At 36.1% G+C, this 20356-nt stretch overlaps 2 pseudogenes; both read right to left on the bottom strand.

Moving 5' to 3' along the window:
- Positions 1 to 1209: 1209 nt before the first annotated feature.
- LOC149139836 (replication factor C subunit 2 pseudogene) lies at positions 1210 to 15338 on the bottom strand (annotated as a pseudogene).
- A 1152-nt stretch (positions 15339 to 16490) lies between these two features.
- LOC149139835 (DNA-directed RNA polymerases II, IV and V subunit 3 pseudogene) lies at positions 16491 to 16928 on the bottom strand (annotated as a pseudogene).
- Between the last annotated feature and the right edge of the window lie 3428 nt (positions 16929 to 20356).

Here is a 20356-nt window from a genome sequence, read left to right as displayed (position 1 = left end):
TTTATTTTTTTAACTTTTAATATTATAAAAGAAACATTAAAACAAATGATATTAGTTTAGACCCCTATGTGGTCAGTTGCTATGCCACAATGTTATAATGCATGTGCAGCGTGTGTAGGATCTGTGGCCTAATTCAGGGGGTACTTTATCAACTCGTGCGAAATATCTAAGGCTTTTCCATCATCCATATACATGAAAAAGACCTTTTGGACAATGCCCTCTATCACACATATGCTCCCTAATATACCATCTTTGATTGCTATCATGGTGTTGTTTGATGCCTTAGCTTGCCCTTGCCTTCGAGTACATTGCCACATCACTATTGGAACAACATTGGCTTTACTGTTGCATATATTGATCCAATGCAAGGCGTTACTCATAATTTGGATTTTGACACACCCCTTTGTCAATGTCTTGTGCATGCAAAACACTCAGCACCACTTCTTATCCATTAACCATCCTCTGCTTTGCACTATCCTTCTGGGACTTCATAGTGTTGTTTAATAAGATGACAAAGAGCATAAGAATATGCAACCGCAGGAGATAACCCATTTGATCATGTCTCATCGCTTGACTAAGAGACAAAATGCGACGGGAATTAGGCAGGTCGCGTTGGTTGTGGGTCGCAAATGTGGCCTTGAATGCAAGTCGCACACCACCTGAGGACGTAGGTCACAGTGTAGACGGGTTAGTGTAGGTCACATTTCACCAACGCCATTGAAGAGGAGGTCGTAAAGTTGCAGACTCTGGGAGGTCGTGAGGTCTGCTGGCTCAAAATCATGTGACTCTGCGACTGGTCGTGTTCAGGAACTGCGCCTTGTGGAAGTCACATGTTCGCATTTGACCAAAGGTCACACCTTCAGTTACTTCTTGAGGTTGCAACTCAGCAACTGGTGAGAGAGGGTTGCAATTGAGGGTCGCATTTCGGAGTGCATGGCTAGGGGAATATACCGCACCAGCGAGGGTCCGCTCACTCTATTGACGCATGACCTCATTACACAGTGTGGCTCTGCATGCATATCATATCATATTGGTTCATGTTTGAATTTGTTTCAAGAAAATATTCTTGAGACATGGCATGAAGGCATGCATCATACTGCTTGCTACATCCAGTACCTGCAAGTATTCGTCACCCTATCCACTAGTCACCATGACTTGTGAGCAGAGAACGAACTCATTAGTCAGCTATTTAGTCAAGTGTATTTCAGATCAGTAACAGCATTCTTGGGTCATATTACACAAGGAGCGCATTGCATTGTTGGCTACATCAAGCAGCTGCAGGTATTCATCAGCTTTGTCAATAAGGCATTTATCAGCCTCAACTAATCTCTGGGTTATTCGTGCCTTTGTCTCATCAAAAGTGTCTATAGCTTGGACTACCATGTCGTACAACTAAGAAAAGATTTGGGATGTTGGTTGTCCCTCAGCTATGATGTCTAAAACGTCCTTCTGCGCCAAATCAAATTAGCCAATTATGCATGCTTGAAACAATGATTGGACCACCTCCTTTGGTACTATCCCAGAAACACTAATGAGGTCGGTGTTGGAAATGGATGATCCATAAAAGCGAGCAACACTTTGCAAATACATGATAGTTCATCGAAGATCACCTTCAGAAATAGAACTCAACATTCTCAAGGCATATGAATCAAGATGAACTCCTTCCTCTTTGCAAATAAAACAAAACCTTGTAACTTTGAAGTATGTCTCCATCGTACGACGCAAGGAATTTTGGGCATCTCTTGTCATAGAATCTGCCTCATCTAAGATGATGAGTTTGAAAGGTGGACAAAGATAACCATCATTCATATTTCCAAAACCTACTACAACTTCTGCAAACTCCTTTATCTTTGTGCGTACAACATTAATACCACGATCATCACTTGCATTAAGCTATAAGACTCTTGATTTGTATTCAGGCCCGAAAATATAGTGTGCGATTGCAAGAGTTGTAGTTGTTTTCCTTGTCCCTGGAGGACCATACTTGAAACCGTCTTCTTTGCTATCATTCTCTCAAAATACAGAGAACACTTGATTATTTGAAAGGTTTTTGTTGTAATATGAAATTGTGGTGCCACTTCCTTTCTGTATTGCGACTAATTACAATGCATCCCTTCGTGCCCCTTTAATGCCTTCCGTTATAGACAGGTACTGATGCAACACGTGGTCTTGGATGATTCAAAATAGATAAATCTCAGTGCTCTATCATTCGGCGTGATGCCAGTTATGCCACATGTATTAGTTTCATTAGTGTATATTTCAGCCAAGTTGCCAGTGCTATGAGTAGGTTGATATTGTCATAGCAGGTCAGTCCTTTTATACAAGTTTGTTTAGTTCCGAACACATGCATTAACCTAACGACCAAGGTGGTGTTAACATATCAAGGGGTTCTTGCCATGATGCAAATCTAGTGTGATGTGATACACATGGGGCATAAGGGTGAGGTTGAAACATGAAGGTGACTCCCATTCTGACCATCTAGGGTTTCAAGGATGCGCATGATGAGGATAACAATACATCAACCCTCATGAATTTGGAATGGGTGAGGATGATAGTGAGGCGAAGTCATTGACAAAAGGTAATCCCATAAACCCTAATGCTACTGATGTGATCATGCTTCACAATAAGATGAGAAGGGTGAAGATGATAAGCACCCTAAAGAATGACGATTAATTCAAAGCAGGGTTGGACCTTCAATCACATAACTCTAGGGTTACAAGGATGCAAGGGGAATATATAATTCCCGCAAACCCTAATGCACATGCTGAGGTGTAGGACTAGTCAAGGACCTAGGGTAATATGTTTTGCAATGACCCTCACTGTGATGTCGTGCAAATTCGATGAGAATGCAACCCTAAAGGCATGCGAATTAGGTCAATATAGGAAAGGGATCACACTTTTGCCAATTTAGGGTTTCTCTCAAACCCTAGTATGGTCAACATAACGAAAGCAAGATCAAAGTCTTGTTTGTTCACACAAGGTTCCACCACTAATTGAGCAATGAGTACTATGGAAAGTTAAGTTTTAAATTCATGGGAGACTCTCAATACATCAATGGAGCAACAAACCTTCAAAACCCTAATGCAATCATAAGGTCAGTATCTCAGACACCACATTATGTGTGGATTCAATATGTGAAGGATGAATGGGCACACCAACAGGGTTTGATAGGAAGGGTCGCAGGGAGTGTAACCAGTTGAAGACCTTATCAAAACCCTAATAGCCTAGGGCAAGCAGAGGGGGAACCAAAATTTTGGGTGTTGTTGTAGCGGCTACAACACAACCCTAGGAGAACTACAACACAGTCTTTCTTGCAATTTTCCACCAAGGCTTCAAGTCCAGATTTTGTTGAGGTATTGCTCAACTTTTCACGAGTATGGGATTTCTCTGTGGGTGATTTATCTGTTCTCTTTTCAAGGAAAGCAATGCAAGTCTAGTAGAACATTATCTGGGTGGTTTATCAACTTACTAAGCAAGCACCGGGTAGTTTATCAACCTCCTTGGAAAGCACCCAATGGTTTATCAACACCTTTCTACAAGCACCCCCAGTGATGGCTACCCTTCCTAGTGGTTTAGCAGCATTATAGCAATCACACGAGTGGTTTATCGACCTACTAGGCAAGCATTGGGTGGTTTATCAACTTCCTCAACAAGTACCCAATTGGTTTCTCAACCCTCTTTCGGCAAGCACTCGTCACCCAAATTTTCTCCACTGATCCTTCCAACTTGGGCATCACAATCCAGCTACTCCCATGCATCAATGTTGAGGTCAACACACCTCAGTTGCGCTAATAAAAAGATTTTGTGAACTTTGTCTTGCATTTTTTTTGCCTCTCTTACACACAACCTTCTCCTCCCATCCTTGCTATACCCTCCTTTCTCTATTATCTTGAATAACAATGCCCCCTTTCTCTGTGTCCTTTTTACTTTTTTTCATCCTCCCACGTGATGGGACTCATTCTCCCTTGAGGAATCTCGACGTAGCCTCTTTCCATCATCACAATTGTAACCATATGGTGGTGGGAATGCTATTATGGTAGCTCCCCCCAATCAAAACTCTCCCTAAACCATGTATATGTCAATCCCATTACTTACACCAACCTACCACGTTTCATTAAATCATTTGCAATTATATTTACAATTACAAAATATACCATTTGTTCATAGTCCTCTATGTTGGTGACTCACTTCATCATTTGTTCATTAGAAAATAGCGGTCACGCAAGGGGTGCTACACCCCAAGATAAAAGAGGTCGTGGGGTGAAGGATCCTCCACAATCCAAGCATACTTGGATACCAGGAAATGGAAAGAAAATATCTATTTGGGAGGACAACATCATGGGAAAGAAATCCCCTTCTCTCAAGGTAAAATTACACCCTCTAAAGCTATGGATGGATAGTGAAAATCTCAAAACCTTATTGACATTTCAAAAGTGGTTAGTGAGCTCTAATCACTCACTAGGATCGAACATAAGTACTCCTTCTGCTCACCTCGCTCATTTAGTTTCAAAGCTTACTAATGCATTAAGTGGATGCGCATCATGGGATATCCACTTAAGAGATCATAAAAGTTGGGGGTTTGCTGATTACTCTGAAAAAAGGGGCATACATAACTCAGTTATCATATCTTCCTCTACCTTTTCAATCTCGAATCTAGATATTCATTTAGCACGATGATAGGCTTCCCAAGAGTAACATATGTTGTGGGATTATGGTACCTGGAAAGCTCCTCACATCGAATAATTTGAAATAGAGAGGAAATCAAGGACCCTCATACATAACTCAGTTATCATATCTTCCTCTACCTTTTCAATCTCGAATCTAGATATTCATTTAGCATGATGATAGGCTTCCCAAGAGTAACATATGTTGTGGGATTATGGTACATGGAAAGCTCCTCACATCAAATAATTTGAAATTGAGAGGAAATCAAGGACCCTCCAAGTGTGAGTTATGCCAATCTAATGAAACCCTCCAAGTTTGAGTTATGCCAGTCTAATGAAACCCTCCAAGTGTGAGTTATGCCAATCTAATGAATAATATCATCTATGGGAAATTTTAAAGTCAAAAATGAATCTCAAGACAAAAAATGTACTAACAAAATTATCTTTAAAAGAACCAATAGGATTCAATATGAAGTCATCACTAGGAGTAAATAGTTTGTAGGGAAAAGAAAACTATTTTTTTAATTGTATTTTTGACTTATCTCCTTATAGGATTACTCAAATGTCAAGTGTATACACATGTTGGATGCGAAATTAATTCCGCGTCTAATGAGTACCCACTTTTCATACTTCTAAGTAAACCAACATCGAAAAAAATTGAAAATACATGAAAAAAACTATTTTTTTAATTGTATTTTGGACTTATCTCCTTATAGGATTACTCAAATTTCAAGTGTATACACCTGTTGGATGCGGAATTAATTCCGCATCCAATGAGTACCCACTTCGCATACTTCTAAGTAAACCTACATCGAAAAAAATTGAAAATACATGAAAAAAATCGATGTTGTTCTACTCTGAATATGGTTTTTTCATGCATGTCATTTTTTTTCGATGTGGATCTACTTAGAAGTGTGCATAGTGGACACTCATTGGATATGAAATTTAATTCCGCATCCAACAGGTGTATACACTTGAAATTTGAGTAATCCTATAAGGAGATAAGTCCAAAATACTTCTAAGTAAACCTACATCGAAAAAAATTGAAAATACATGAAAAAAATCGATGTTGTTCTACTCTGAATATGGTTTTTTCATGCATGTCATTTTTTTCGATGTGGATCTACTTACTTAGAAGTGTGCATAGTGGACACTCATTGGATATGAAATTTAATTCTGCGTCCAACGGGTGTGTACACTTGAAATTTGAGTGAACATATAAAGAGATAAACCGAAAATACAATTAAAAAAAAATAGCTTCATTTCTTTTTCTTTAAAATTTCATATCTATTATCTTACTATTTTAACTATTATTTTATTGTTTTCCTTAGAAAGCCCATTTTAGACATCAAAATTCCACTAATGTTTTTAATATAACTATACCAAGTAGGTCTAGATATCAACTTTTGTAGGAATTAATCATGATGTTAGAATTCCCCACACATGGAAAGAAATGTTGTCCCTGTGGGGAAAAATCTATAAAGTAACAATGCAAAACAAAAATGCCTTAAAGAGAAAATGGGACGCCCTCTCTAAATATATATGTTAGGAGATATGGCTTTCTAGGAATAATGTAGTATTCAATCAGAAAAGATAAATCCAACCCTAACAACAACAAAGACAAAAGGACTCTTAGCAAAATATTTAGTTCATAAGTCTAAAAAGGAAGAACAAGCCCTGAAAAGGATGAAGAGGTCCAACTCAATCAACTTCAAATCCAAAATGCCCCTCATCCGCCCTCCACCTTGGTCAATCCAAGGTCATCCACATTAGATAATTTGGCTATGTAATTAGGAATTCATTGACTAGTGAAGGGAATTCAATCCAAGGAAGAACAAGCCCTGAAAAGGATGAAGAGGCCCAACTAAATCAATTTGAAATCCAAAATGCCCCTCATCCCCCTTCCACCTTAGTTAATCCAAGGTAATCCACATTAGATAATTTGGTAAGGTAATCAGGAATTCATTGACTAGTGAAAGGCATTAGGTAAAATCTGAGGTTTAAAATGGACATTATAAGGAAAATGATAAAATAATAATTAAAATAATAAAATAAAAATTCTAATTTTTTAAATAAAGATAATAAAATAAAAATTCTAATTTTTTAAAGAAAGATAATACAATAAGAGTTACGATTTTTTAAAGAAAAAAATGAATTCTCTATTGTATATTCAACTTATCTACTCATAGGTTTTATTCAAATGTCAAGTGTAAGCACTCAATGGATGTGGAATTAAATTCTACATGTGAGCACCCACTTTGCATAGTTTTGAGTAGATCCACACCAAGATAAATTGATACATGAAAAAATGTGTTTCTTTGAAAAATCACATTTTCTCATGTATCTTTAGTTTATCTCGGTGTGGATCTACTTAAAAGTATGCATAATGGGTATTTGTTAAATGCGGAATTTAAATTTGCAACCAACGAGTGCCTAAGCTTGACATTTGAATAAATCTATAATAAGTCAAAAATATGATTAAAAAATTATTTTTTTTCCTCCTAATATATTTACCTTTGAAATTGATATCATCTTCTTGAATTACCCCCTATGCATAGTTTTGAGTAGACTCACAATAAGATAAATTGAAGTTAACATGAAAACATGTGTTTCTTGCAAGAAACACATTTTTCAATTTATTTCAATGTGAATCTACTAAAAAGAATGCATAGTGGGCATTTGGATGCATAATTTAATTCCAACAAGTATATCTATAAGGAGACAAATCCAAAATATGATTAAAAAAAAGTATTTTTTTTCTTTTCCCTCCAAAAAAAAATCTACCTGTGAGGTTGACATCATCTTCTTGAATCTTATTAGTTCTTTTAAAGTTGGTACATTTTTGTTTTGATTCCCATTTTGGACCCCAAAGTTCCCCTATAGTTAAAAATCACACTTTCTATTCTTCAATGGTGCTTCAAACAGAAATCCAAGGTGGCAGGTGCAATGAGAATACTCTTTAATCCTAGGGGAAATACAATGGCATTTTTTGCATGGGACCTAGGTCATGTAACAAATAATCAAACAGAGGCTTACACCTTATTTCAAGGCATCCTCATAGCCCAGGAAGAAAGAATCAGATCATTGATGATAATTGGGGATTCTATGATAGTAATCAAAGTCATGATTGATAAAGTGACACGCATGAACAACAAATTGGCAAATATTATACCAAGGGCAAAAAGGAAGCAAGTTTCTTCTTGGATTCCTCCTTTTTGATATGTCAAAAAGGGCTTCAATTCTATGGCTAATAAATGGACTAATTTAAACACGAGCCTTGAACCAGGAAACCTTAGGAAAAATGGGGGTAGAAACAACATTTTTTATCCCATAAAGTTCAGCGTGGATTGACATTCAATCATCATTTAATTCCCCCAGAATAAATGGACAGAGCATCATTCTCCATGCTTCAATATGGGAGCTCGGGGGACAATATGGTACTTGTAGCATGCAAGCATTTAAACCGTCATCAATATTTAACAGCTCAGAGCTTTAGTATGCTTTCGCAGTGGGAAAATGATGAGAGCAGATGACCAAAATTGGCATCATAGTAGCCTAAATCCAATGAGTATCAACCCTTTTGTTTCACTCGAAATTTCTCTTTAGGCTATTGGTCGGGCACCATCTGTGCTAGTATGGATTTTGGATTTGCTCCCGGTGATTCGACGTTGGAGGAAGATTTTGGTTCAAATACTCTGTAGGTCAATCTATATAATAAGCCTAACAATAAGCTCCATTTACAACTAAATGCCTCTTTGGTCTTGCTTTGGAATTTGACTTCTAGTATCGTATGCAATTTTGTAAGTCTTAATGCTATAGAGTCCGTCTCTGAATCCCTTTTCGAGCTGGTGATTTGCACCAAGGTAAGACTCAAAGGAAATTGCACTGTGGGACCAGGTTTGACATGTTTTCTTACGGCCCTATCCCTATTCTTCTAGGAATCTCGTGGAACCCTTATGTCTTTTATTAAGCTAATACTGTTAGAATTCCTATGGAAATAATTTTTTACTCTATGCTCAATTAGTTCAGTTAATTGTCCTGTATTTGTTAGCTTTGGTTCAGCATCTCGTTCTGAGTTGGTAATTTGGGACAAGTCTAAAGTTCAAGGAGTCTTGTTAAGAGGTCTACTTATAGGAAATTTTATTGTTGTGTGTCTTTGTCCTCCATATTCTGAAAACTTTTTGAAGTACTCCCTTTCTTTCATTGCAAATTGGGAATCTACCCTAAATTCGAATTTCTCTAAGCACAAAAGCCACAATCCTTTTGGTGCAAGGATATATGTCTTAGGGAATTAACTATGTCTCTAATCTGGAATTAACTTTTAGAATTCAAGGAATAGAAGACTTTTTTCATCAAGGATTTAAGATCCTCCTCTACAAGTCATCTCTCCAACTTTCTAGATAGCTAAACTGCACGGCATGGACAATAGGGACCTTGCGGAATTCAGAAGAATCATACGTAGGCATGAGGAAAGCATCCATTTCAACAAGAAAATCTTCCTTTCAATTACGACAAAGATCAATGGGATTGAGCTCCATTGTTTATAAGAGCGTGTAAATATAATAAACATGCTAATGCATCGAAAGCAAAGAATCAATATTGATGCTAAATGCAACAGGGTGAGAAATTTAGCCTTTGTAAAAAATCCCCATTTTTAGCATCCAATAATCAAGCATCCGACAATTATGAAAGAGAAAAAACCAGTAGCCAACTCAAGAAGCCAATGAACCTGGAAAAGCAGAGCACCCCTTCCTTTGATGCGGGGCAAGATGATGCAAATAGAAACCGGGTCTTTCATTGAATTTTATGTATTTCAAAGTCATAAGATTCTTAGGAAATTTTGTGAAGCAAACCACAAGCAAGAACTGAAAAGAGCAGAGGTGCACAGCTCTCTAACTCAACACACAAACACTGAACACAAGAACATCTGAACACTTGCTTCATTCACAGATTAAACAGGTATATATACAAGCTGGAGAAGTTTCTGGAGATCAGTTGAGTCGGTGGCTTGTTGGAGAAGCTTCCCTGTTTTCAACAGTTTCTAGAATCAACATTAAATCGTTGTTGAACATTTGTGACAGGTAGTTGGAATTAATTAGTTTCTTCCAACACTCCCCCTTAATTCCAACTACATATAATAAACAAGACACTATACTCTTAATGGTCATGCCTGCTGGTCTAAGTCTCAGCTAGGCTTACAACAAAATTTGGATTTTCTACAATGTACAACATATTTCTACATATTTCAAATTTAGCCTTTCCAAGAGGCTTGGTGAATATGTCAGCCACATTTTCATTTGTATTACAATATGATAAGTCAATTTCTTTTGATTGCAATTTTTCTCTTACAAAATGATGTTGTGTCTCAATGTGTTTTGTCCTTGCATGATATATAGGATTGTTTGCCAATTTGATAGTGCTTTGATTGTCACATCTGATTACTGTAGGTGCTTGTTGTGTTTCTCCAACATCTTCAAGGATCCTCCTAAGCCATATTGCTTCACAGGTTGCACTGCATAATGCTTTATATTCAGCTTCAGTGGATGACAATGAAACAGTTGGTTGTTTCTTACTGCTCCATGATATTGGTCCTGAACCAATATTGAACACGTATCCAGTAGTTGATTTTCTATCATCTCGATTTCTAGCCCAGTCAGAATCAGAATAACCTGCCAATTCAACATCAAATTCATCAGTATACATAATACCAAAATTAAGTGTTCCTTTCAGATATCGAAGGACTTTCTTTGCTGCTTTCCAATGGCTTTCACAAGGCTTAGCCATGAACTGACTAAGTATGCTGACAGAATATGCTATATCTGGCCTGGTAGTGGTGAGATAATTTAGACTTCCCACCAGTTGACGGTACATAGTTCCATTCACCTCTTTGGTTCCATCATCACTGCACAATTTGACATTCTGTTCTAAAGGAGTAGATGTTGCCTTGCATTCAATCATATTGAATCTTTTAAGGATTTCCCTTGTATATTTGCTTTGTGTGATCAGTGCCTTACCAGGCTCCCTCCAAACTTCAAGACCTAAACAATAATGCAATTCACCAAGATCCTTCATCTCAAATACATGTGACAACTGATTTTTAATTTCTTCAATCATCTTGCATGCATTTCCTGTTATGATTAGATCATCAACATATACTGATATTAAAGCAACATTCTTGTCTTTATCTTCCTTGATGTATAAGTTAGGATCATTCTTGCTTCTTATAAAACCTTTCTCATAAAAGAAAGAATCAATTTTCACATACCATGATCTTGGTGCTTGTTTCAAGCCATATAAAGCTTTCTTTAACCTGCAAACCAGATGCTCCTGTCCCTGTTTTACAAACCCTTCAGGTTGAACTAAATAAACTTCTTCTTTTAACTCACCATTCAAAAATGCAGATTTGACATCTAATTGGTGCATTTTCCAATTATATTTTGTAGCTAATGCAATCATGATTCTAATTGTGTTCAACTTAGCTACAGGTGCAAAAGTATCTTCATAATCAATTCCCTCCTTTTGTGAATATCCTTTAGCAACCAATCTAGCTTTATGTTTATCAATACTTCCATCAGCATTAAATTTAGATTTATAAAGCCATTTGCATCCTATGGGAACTTTGTTTTTAGGCAATTCTGTTAATTCCCATGTGTCATTCTTCATTATAGAGTTATATTCTTCATTCATTGCATTTCTCCATTCTTCATATTCTTTAGCTTCATCATAGCTTGAAGGTTCTACAACATTCATAACCTGAGACATTAATGCATAATCTTTATACTTTACAGGTACCTGACTTTGACGTGATGACCTTCTTGGAGTTTTACTGCTTTCATCTTTCTTTTGGCTTTGCAGAGTCTCCTCTCCTCTCTTTGGAGTGTCATGACTGCTTGATGCTACTTGTTCTTGATCTTGTACCTGTTACTGTGCTTGTTCCTGTTCTTGTTCAACTCTTGTGTCTAATTTGACATAATCATCAATATTATGCCATACACTATTATTTATTTTATTACCTTCATTTGCATTCTCATGAAACACCACATCCCTACTTGCAAGCAGTCTATGAGTACTGGGATCAAACAACTTGTATGCTTTCTGATTATCACAATAACCAATAAATATGCACTTAATTGACTTTGCATCGAGTTTTCTTCTTTCATCTTTTGGAATGTGAGCAAATGCCTTGCAACCAAAAACTCTTAAATGACTCACTTTTGGTTTGTACCCATAAAATGCTTCAAAAGGTGTTTTAAGCTCTAAACTTTTGGTTGGACTCCTATTTTTCAAATAAACAGCAGTATTAATGGCTTCAGCCCAAAAAACATTAGAGATATTTTTACCTTGAAGCATACTATGTGCACATTCAACTAGTGTTCTATTTTTCCTCTCAGCAACTCCATTTTGCTGAGGTGTATGTGGAACTGTAAATTGTTGCTGAATCCCATTGATTTTACAATATTGATTAAATTCTCTTGATTTGAATTCTCCCCCTTGATCAGATCTCAAGATTTTGATATAATTACCAGTTTGTTTTTCTACCATGTTCTTAAATTCTTTAAAGTACTCAAAAACATCACTCTTCTTTCTTATGAAATAAACCCATGTATACCTAGATCTATCATCCACAAAAATAAGAAAATACCATGCTCCACCAATAGATCTAGTTTGCATAGGTCGACATACATCAGTATGAATTAATTCAAGTATTTCCCTTTGCTTTTTTTCTTTATGTATAGGAAATTCCTCCCTATGTTGCTTGCCAAGTACACATGCCTCACATTCAACAGGATCATTTTTCAAGACAGGAAGACCTTCAACCATAGTGTTATTTTGAAGTAGCATTAAATCTTTGTGATTTAGATGTCCATACCTTTGATGCCATAAATCTACTGTTGATATTGCTGTAGATGCCAATGCTTGATGACTTTTCCTGGTCACATCCAGCGTATACAAGCCTCCAACTTTGGTTCCTGTGGCAATGACTTTGTACTTGTCTTTCACTACACACTGTGATTTAACAAATTTCACCTTCAAATCTTGGTCAGTAATAGTAGAAACAGAAATTAAATTCTTTTTGATATCAGGAACATACATCACATTATGGATCTGTTTCTCTTGTCCATTAGGCAAATTCACACCTATTACTCCATAACCTTGAACTTTAAGTGATCTGTTATCTCCTAGGCAAACATATGTTCCATCAATATTTTCATGATATTCATCAAACCACTCCTTATTACAAGACATATGGAGTGATGCCCCAGAATCAATGAACCAAGCATTCTTATCATCATTTTCCATAGACAATGCAGCATCAGAAACAAACAATTTAAGATTTTTAAATCCATCATTGATATCTTTGTCCACTAAATTTCCATTATGCCTTCTGTTTCTTTGCCTAGACTCATTATATTTCCTTTTATAACAATCTTTAAAATGATGCCCAGGTTTGCCACAATAATAACACTCATCATTTCTCTTTAGAAATTTAGACTGTGCCATACCTTTTTGCTTTGCTTGAAACTTGCCTCCTTTGTTCTTGTCCCATGGCTTGCCTCTGTATGGATATTTGCCCTTGGCCACCAATGCCAAATCTGAACTGCTAGAGCCCAAAAAGTTCTTCATCCTCTCCTCCTCTTGTAGAAGAATTCCTGTCAATTCATCAAATGAAGGGGGTTTCTCTCTAGCTGCAAGACTTGAAACAAAAATTTGATAATCTTGCACTAAGCCATTTAATATGATGGTGACTAAGTCAGTATTAGACACCTTTTCACCAATATCTCCTAACTTATCACTTAAATCTTTGACACGAGATATGAAATTGCTTATACTTTCATTTGCTTCCATTTTTAGAGATAAAAGCTTAGTCTTCAAAAACAAGATTCGGTTTGTATTTTTTGTTTCATACAAACCCTTCAACGTATCCCATGTTTCTTTTGATGTCTTGCAATCTCTGATATGAGGAATAATGTTGTCCTTTATGGACATACGCAACAATACCTTTGCTTTTGTCTCCCTTCTCTCCCAATCTGGAATAGAACCTGCAACAGTGGGTTTGGGCTCTTCCACTCACAATGGACCACAAACTATTTCCTTCTAAAATAGTCATTAACTTAAATTTCCAATTTACATAATTTTCTTCATCAAGTTTGGTGGATTCATTCATATAATTATCAAGCAACAAATTTGCCATGATGAAAAAAAAACTTTATCCAATCACCAAAATACCACCAAATCCAAATGCACCAATTTTTCACTAAATCTTAGAAACCTTTTCACCACTCATGCACCATAAAAATCTTCTTCTTCTTTTTTCTTTTTTTCTTGTCTTTCACAATTTCAATGTTTCCTTAATAATAAAGTGTCAAGATAAACCAAATTTCCGACCAAAAATACCACTGGACTCCTATTTTGTGGTTTATCACATCTACCATACTCGTACCTCCACACTCCTCTTTAACTACTTAAAAATTTCCAAATTTTTTAAAGTTGCAAACAGAGTGGGACATAGAATTAACGAGTGGGACATAAACTGATTTCTGACATTACTGTAGTTTGCAGAAGATAAGTTCCTCCTAAATTAGATTGAACTCTTTACTAAAATTGACGAAAAGTGGGAACTTCATACATGCAGACCACAACACTGATTTTTTTTTTTCATATCCACGCACAAGTTCAAAATTATCATACTTCATCCATCTATCAAAAGACTGAAACTACAGACTCTTAAATCTTCCAGCCCACAAATTTTAAATTAAGAGATTAAAACACAGATGACTCCGATCTTAAACATCCACAAATCTGAGACCTTGTAGCTTAATGTGTCTATAACATTCAAGCCTTTGATTTCTTCGCCGTAGTCTTTCAACAAGAAGCTGGAATTTCAGAGGCCTTCGAGCCCTGGGGCGCCTCTTAGATTAAGAATGTCAAGCTGGAGAATTCAAGATTTTCACATAATAATAACATTGGCAAAACAATAATGGGATTTTAAAAATGCCAAACGGCCATCACAATTCTAGCCTGAAGAGACCTTAAGCATCAGCCGCACCAAAACTTGAAAAAAAAAACATCACTCATCAGCATAAAATAAGGCATCCAGCATTTTAATGCACAGTCACAGAACTTACTCAAATGCCGTTTTCTGCCACGGTCGCCTCACTCACAAATATAGAATACTCACACAGAACTTCAACTTCTTCACACGGCGCTCACCACTAAGGTTCACACGACGCTCACCATACTTTCGCAACGTGGCTCCGATACCATGAAAAGAGCAGAGGCACACAGCTCTCTAACTCAACACACAAACACTGAACACAAGAACATCTGAACACTTGCTTCATTCACAGATTAAACAGGTATATATACAAGCTGGAGAAGTTTCTAGAGATCAGTTGAGTCGGTGGCTTGTTGGAAAAGCTTCCCTGTTTTCAACGGTTTCTAGAATCAGCATTAAATCGCTGTTAAACATTTGTGACAGGTAGTTGGAATTAATTAGTTTCTTCCAACAAGAACTCTTGGAATGTTTTTTTATGTAAACTATTTTGTATTGCCAGGTCTCTCGACTTTTGGAACTCTGAACAGCTCTATGTAATTGTTGTTAACTCTACTACATTTCCCTTATTAATATAATATTTTTTTTAGTTTAAATATTTTTACCTTTTCACTATTCATGAATTATAAATAGATAAACTATCCGTGATTTTGAAAGCCGGACACCCCAAAAATAAAAATAAAAAATCAAAGAAAGTTAAAAAACTATTCAGGACCCTTTTAACTAACCTCCCATCTTTAAATACTCATTCCAAAAATTCATATCTGCAATTAAAAGATGCGGACTATATTATACAGTTCTTGTTCTCTGTGAAAATAAACAAAGAAGAGCCGAAACAGTTTGCTGTTGATCTTTCTTGGAATTTAGTAGGGTCGATGTAAATGGTTTATTCCATTATTTACAGTACATATTAAAGTTTTGGCAATTAAGACGCAGATACTAAACCGTATACGCTGTTGATGCTCCTTTATCCAAGGAGTTGTTCAAATAATTTATCTTAAAAAAAATCAATTAATTTTGTGCCAATGCTAAAAATGTTCAGTAATGGGTATAATAGTGATTTCAAATAAATTGAATTCACATGAAATAGTTTTTTTTAATCATAATATAGTGATGATTTCAAGTCATAATTTGATTTTTCTTATTATTTAAAATATATTTTTGAATATATAAATAAATTTAACACCCTGAAAAATATCCAAAACATATAAATTTTACACAATTTTATATATCAACTCAAATTTTTTTCTACACTCTATATATGAATTCAATTTTTTTTAAATTTTTATCAAATTTTAATTAAAATTAACCAAAAAAATATCTTGAAAAAAAAATCATAAGTTACACCATATAAAAGTTTTAAGTCTTTCCACAGATAAATTAAGAAGATTAAAGAATAGGTTACTTGCAATGTCTGTTTTCTAAAGGAAAGACAAATAAAAAAGGCCAAACACTTATTTAAAATATATTTTTAAGTATATAAATAAATTTAAAACCTGAAGAATATCCAAGAATCTTACATAATTCTACCTGTGAACTCAATTTTTTTAAAATCTTTACCCAATCTTTTTAAATCTTTACCAAATTTTAATTAAAATTAGCCTAAAAAATATCTTGAAAAAAATCATTGTATGTCACTCTATATAAAAGCTTTAAGCCTTTCCCATAGAAATTAAGAAGATTAAAGGAATAGGTCGCTTGCAGCGTCTGTTTTCTGAATGAAAGACAAATAAAGAAGGCGAATAAAGAAGGCGAGGGAAGCTTTCGATTGCCTACGTGGTCCCTTTGCGGTTGCTGACAGGCTCCACATCAGACTCGCCCATCGACATGGACGTGAGATCGGCGGCAGTAACATCAATATTTTCATCGCCTGTGCACTTGACCTCGAGGTTGAACTCCACAGTACAACGTTCGCAGGTGCCATCGCCATCGCAGGCATCGCAGTCCCTGGCGTACAGCATGCGGAGTGCGGAGTCGCTGACAAGAGGGATGAGTCCCAACCTGTGGGCCAAGAATTCGTCCGGAAGCACGCTACTGTTTGCCGTGATATCAACCAGCTCGATGGCCACCGTGGGCACCTCCCCTATCATCACCCTGCGGAGCGCGTTGGCAATGCTCAGATCAGTACCCTTCAGATCGAATTTCATGGAATCCTCATTCAATTCTCGGATTTCCACAGTGGGGTAGCGCTGGTAAGACACGCCCGCCATTTTCCTGTTTCTGGACCTTAACACTTACACTTCCCCCAATTTTAAATTTCGCTAATCTTGCACTTCTGTTCAAGATGGCCATTATATTTGACTAGTTCGTTATTGTGTTTCTTGTAACTGCCCTATATATTCGAGAACTAATAACGAACTAGAACCAAAAAGAAAGGGGTTCGAATGGCCGCACTGCTAAGGATCCAATCACTGCGATTTGTGTTTACGAGGTAACTTCGCTTCCATATAGTGTCGGAGTGGGTGAAATAGAAAATGCGGTTGGAAATCCCAGCAATCTTTAGCTCTCGACTTTGGGAAATAGATGAAGAAGCAGTTGCAATCAACAAGCAGGCAAGTTATTAGTGCTTCCCTTTCTGGGTTTCCCGCGCTAAACCTCTACCAACACAACGCTTCTCCAGTCCGCTCGGACAGTAGTTATAACGGCTTACTACGCCCCTTTTGCTATCAAAAAGTACGCAATGGTATGTAAGTCGTTTGTTATGAGCGTTACTCCGCAATAGTATATAAGTCACTTGTTAGAAATTTGAGTATGTACTAATATATAATATCTGTGAATATGTGAGGTATGTTATTATTTATTTTTATATATAGTTGTTAGTTTATTTGGTTAAAATGATATTGAAGATGAAATTATTTAAAATTAAAAAATATTATTGAAAATTTATATATTTAAAATTTCAATTATATATTCCCAAATCAAAGTGTGTTCAGAGATCATGGGTAGTTGTTTGGGTGGTATGCCACACACATATTTGTTCTATGAGCTGGGTAGTGTGGCAATGTTTGGGAGAGAGAGGTAGACATCCCATCGCTTTAAATTTTGCTCATTGTTTATGGACTGGCACAAGTAAGAACGATGGAGGATCGGAGGTGAGGTTCATACCTCAACCTCTTTCAACTTTAATTCATTTGTTGTGAGTAATTCCTTTGATGAGATATGTGCTAAGGAGGTTGGGTCTTGTTTCTTGATTTCCTGAATATTTATGCTTCAATGTAATTGGGTCATTCAGTGTCAATGTTTTTCGTATTGTACCTACATAATTCTGATTTTACGCTGGTTTTTTAATTGGTGATCATTTTCTCATAGTTACCTTTTTTAGATATTGAGTTTCAAGGTATTTCTTATGCTTTTCCTCTTTTGATTTCAGGTTGTTGGTATTTAGGTCACTTTTTTGTCTTGTTTTAGCCTGGTGGGTTTTGTGGTAGTACAATAGCTCTTTTGTTTGGCTTTGGACTACCATTCCTAGATTTGGGTCATACTGAGTATACTTTGAAGATTGGGTGGTTTAAAGATTTAGATAATTACAACAGGGTTGTCTTTAATTTGTGTGGTTTCTTAATTGGTCGTGGAGTATGGTTTTCTAGGTGCTTCTTTTGGAGTCATCTTTGTTTTTTATGTGGGTGGTGGTAGTTATTTTCGTGGTGTTGCATGTCTCCACAATGACCTGAATTAACCAATCTTCTTGGATTCGAGCCCTTGATTTGGAGGTTGGGGGATGACCTGTTAATTTTGAGGTCTGGATTAGAGGGGTTGATAGTTCAACCTTTTTATTGTTATTTTGGTGGAGGGTTGTTTTGGGTTGTTTCTCTTGTCGGGTTGTAGAATCCATTATGGCTCCTTGCCAATGTATGGTGCCTCACCATGGTGGTTTAGGCACATGAGTGTAAAACAATCACGACCTTTTGCATGTGACTCTGGCAACTCTTTTCGATTTTTCCCTCTTGAAGTTCGCAGGGAAATGCTAATCCTCGAATCTCAGTAAGATCATGAAAGGGCTGACTTTTCAGATTCTGAAATAGCTGGAGAGAGACTTAAATGGGTTCCTAACTTAGGTCGTTTTAAGAAAAGACAACTCAATTTCTTATAGTCCATGTCTCTGCATCAACAATTAGATACCCTGATTCAACTGGTCTTCAAAGATAACCGAGTTATTAGTTACAATGTTTTCTCTTGTCTTGAAGACATTAAACGCATTTGAGGAATCATCGTTTCAATCTTAACAATATTGATGCTCATTTGGGTTGCGGAAGGTTGTTTGACTTTGGATTCTACTTCTGGTGACTTAACGAATCCTCCAGTGGATCCTACTCTTCCAATAGTAGTAGTAGTCGAGAATGCATTGTTGTCTACTCAGATCCCAACTGAAGGTTATAGTTACTTGTTTTACTTTTTGTCAGGACAGTCTCCTTCAGTGAGGTATAAGACCCCATTGCACTATATGGCAGGGCTTTGCAAGGGTAATCGACATCATGTTTTGTATATTTTGTTGGTATTATTTTTGAAGAGTGCAGGGCTCTATGGCTCACTACACTGATGTTTGATATTATCATGCAGAGGTTGTTTTGGTTCTATGTTTCTATCACCCTTGTGCATGTTGTTCGTTCAGGTTTTTTAGCATGAGTTTTTGTGATACGACTTTTCAAGTTGACTTTTATGTTTCTCATCGCAGAATGGTTGTGGATGTTGAGTTGTGCAACTCTTACTTTGTGTCGATTCTCCTTGGCACTGTGGCACTGAGTTACGATGTTTTTCTTTCCAGTTGGCACAACTCTTATGATGTGTTGGTTTTTTTTGGCACCGTAGCACTGTATTATTATGTTAGTTGGTCACTGTGGTGTTTCATGAGTTTATGTGTTTCCTTAGTCTGTGATAGACAGATGGTTTATGTGTCTGTCATCTCTTGTGTTGTCTTTCTGGATTGTGCAAGTTGTTGAAAAACTCACACCTTTTTCTTGTGTTGTCATGATGAGTCTGTTAGTGAGTTCCTCTGATGTTTTTGTTATCATTGGATATTCATGATGTAACCCATTTTTTGAATCAACAGAATTGTTTTAACTTACAAAAAAAAATCAATTGTATATTTATATTAAAATGAATTGATAAATTCGAAAAAGTTTTTAGCTATAATTGAATTAGAAATGCAGTTATTTGAAAATAATTTTAAATGATTTACTAACTAAAGTTATATAATTTGACTAGTGAAATATAAATTAAATATATCCTTAACTAAATGTTTATATTTAAAATTTTAATTATATTTTTATTTTGAAATAAATTAAATTTATTTATATATTTATATATTTAAAATTGAAATTACCTTTTTATTTAACATAAAATGAATTCATTCAAAGCTTTATTATTTTTGTTATGGTATGGATATTAAGCATTCTATATATTGAAAATCTTAGTTTTGTTAATGATTTATTTTCTCCGAGTAGACTAAATATTAACAAAGATGATTTTAACTTGTCATCCATATAAGTCAACGAGGCCTTAGAAAGACGACAATTGGGTGCATTGTTAAGGCACTCCTAGTTAAGTTAGTAGTTCAAATCCTTACCCTATTCAGATGTTATTCTTGAACATGACCATGATGTAGCCTCATTATTGTCGAACTTACAAAAAATTACCATCC

The sequence above is a fragment of the Pinus tabuliformis genome, chromosome X, assembly GCF_031772625.1.
Source record: "Pinus tabuliformis cultivar Carrire ecotype Pingquan chromosome X, CPIR1, whole genome shotgun sequence".
NCBI lineage: Eukaryota > Viridiplantae > Streptophyta > Pinopsida > Pinales > Pinaceae > Pinus > Pinus tabuliformis.
This window is presented reverse-complemented; position numbering and strand designations above follow the sequence as displayed.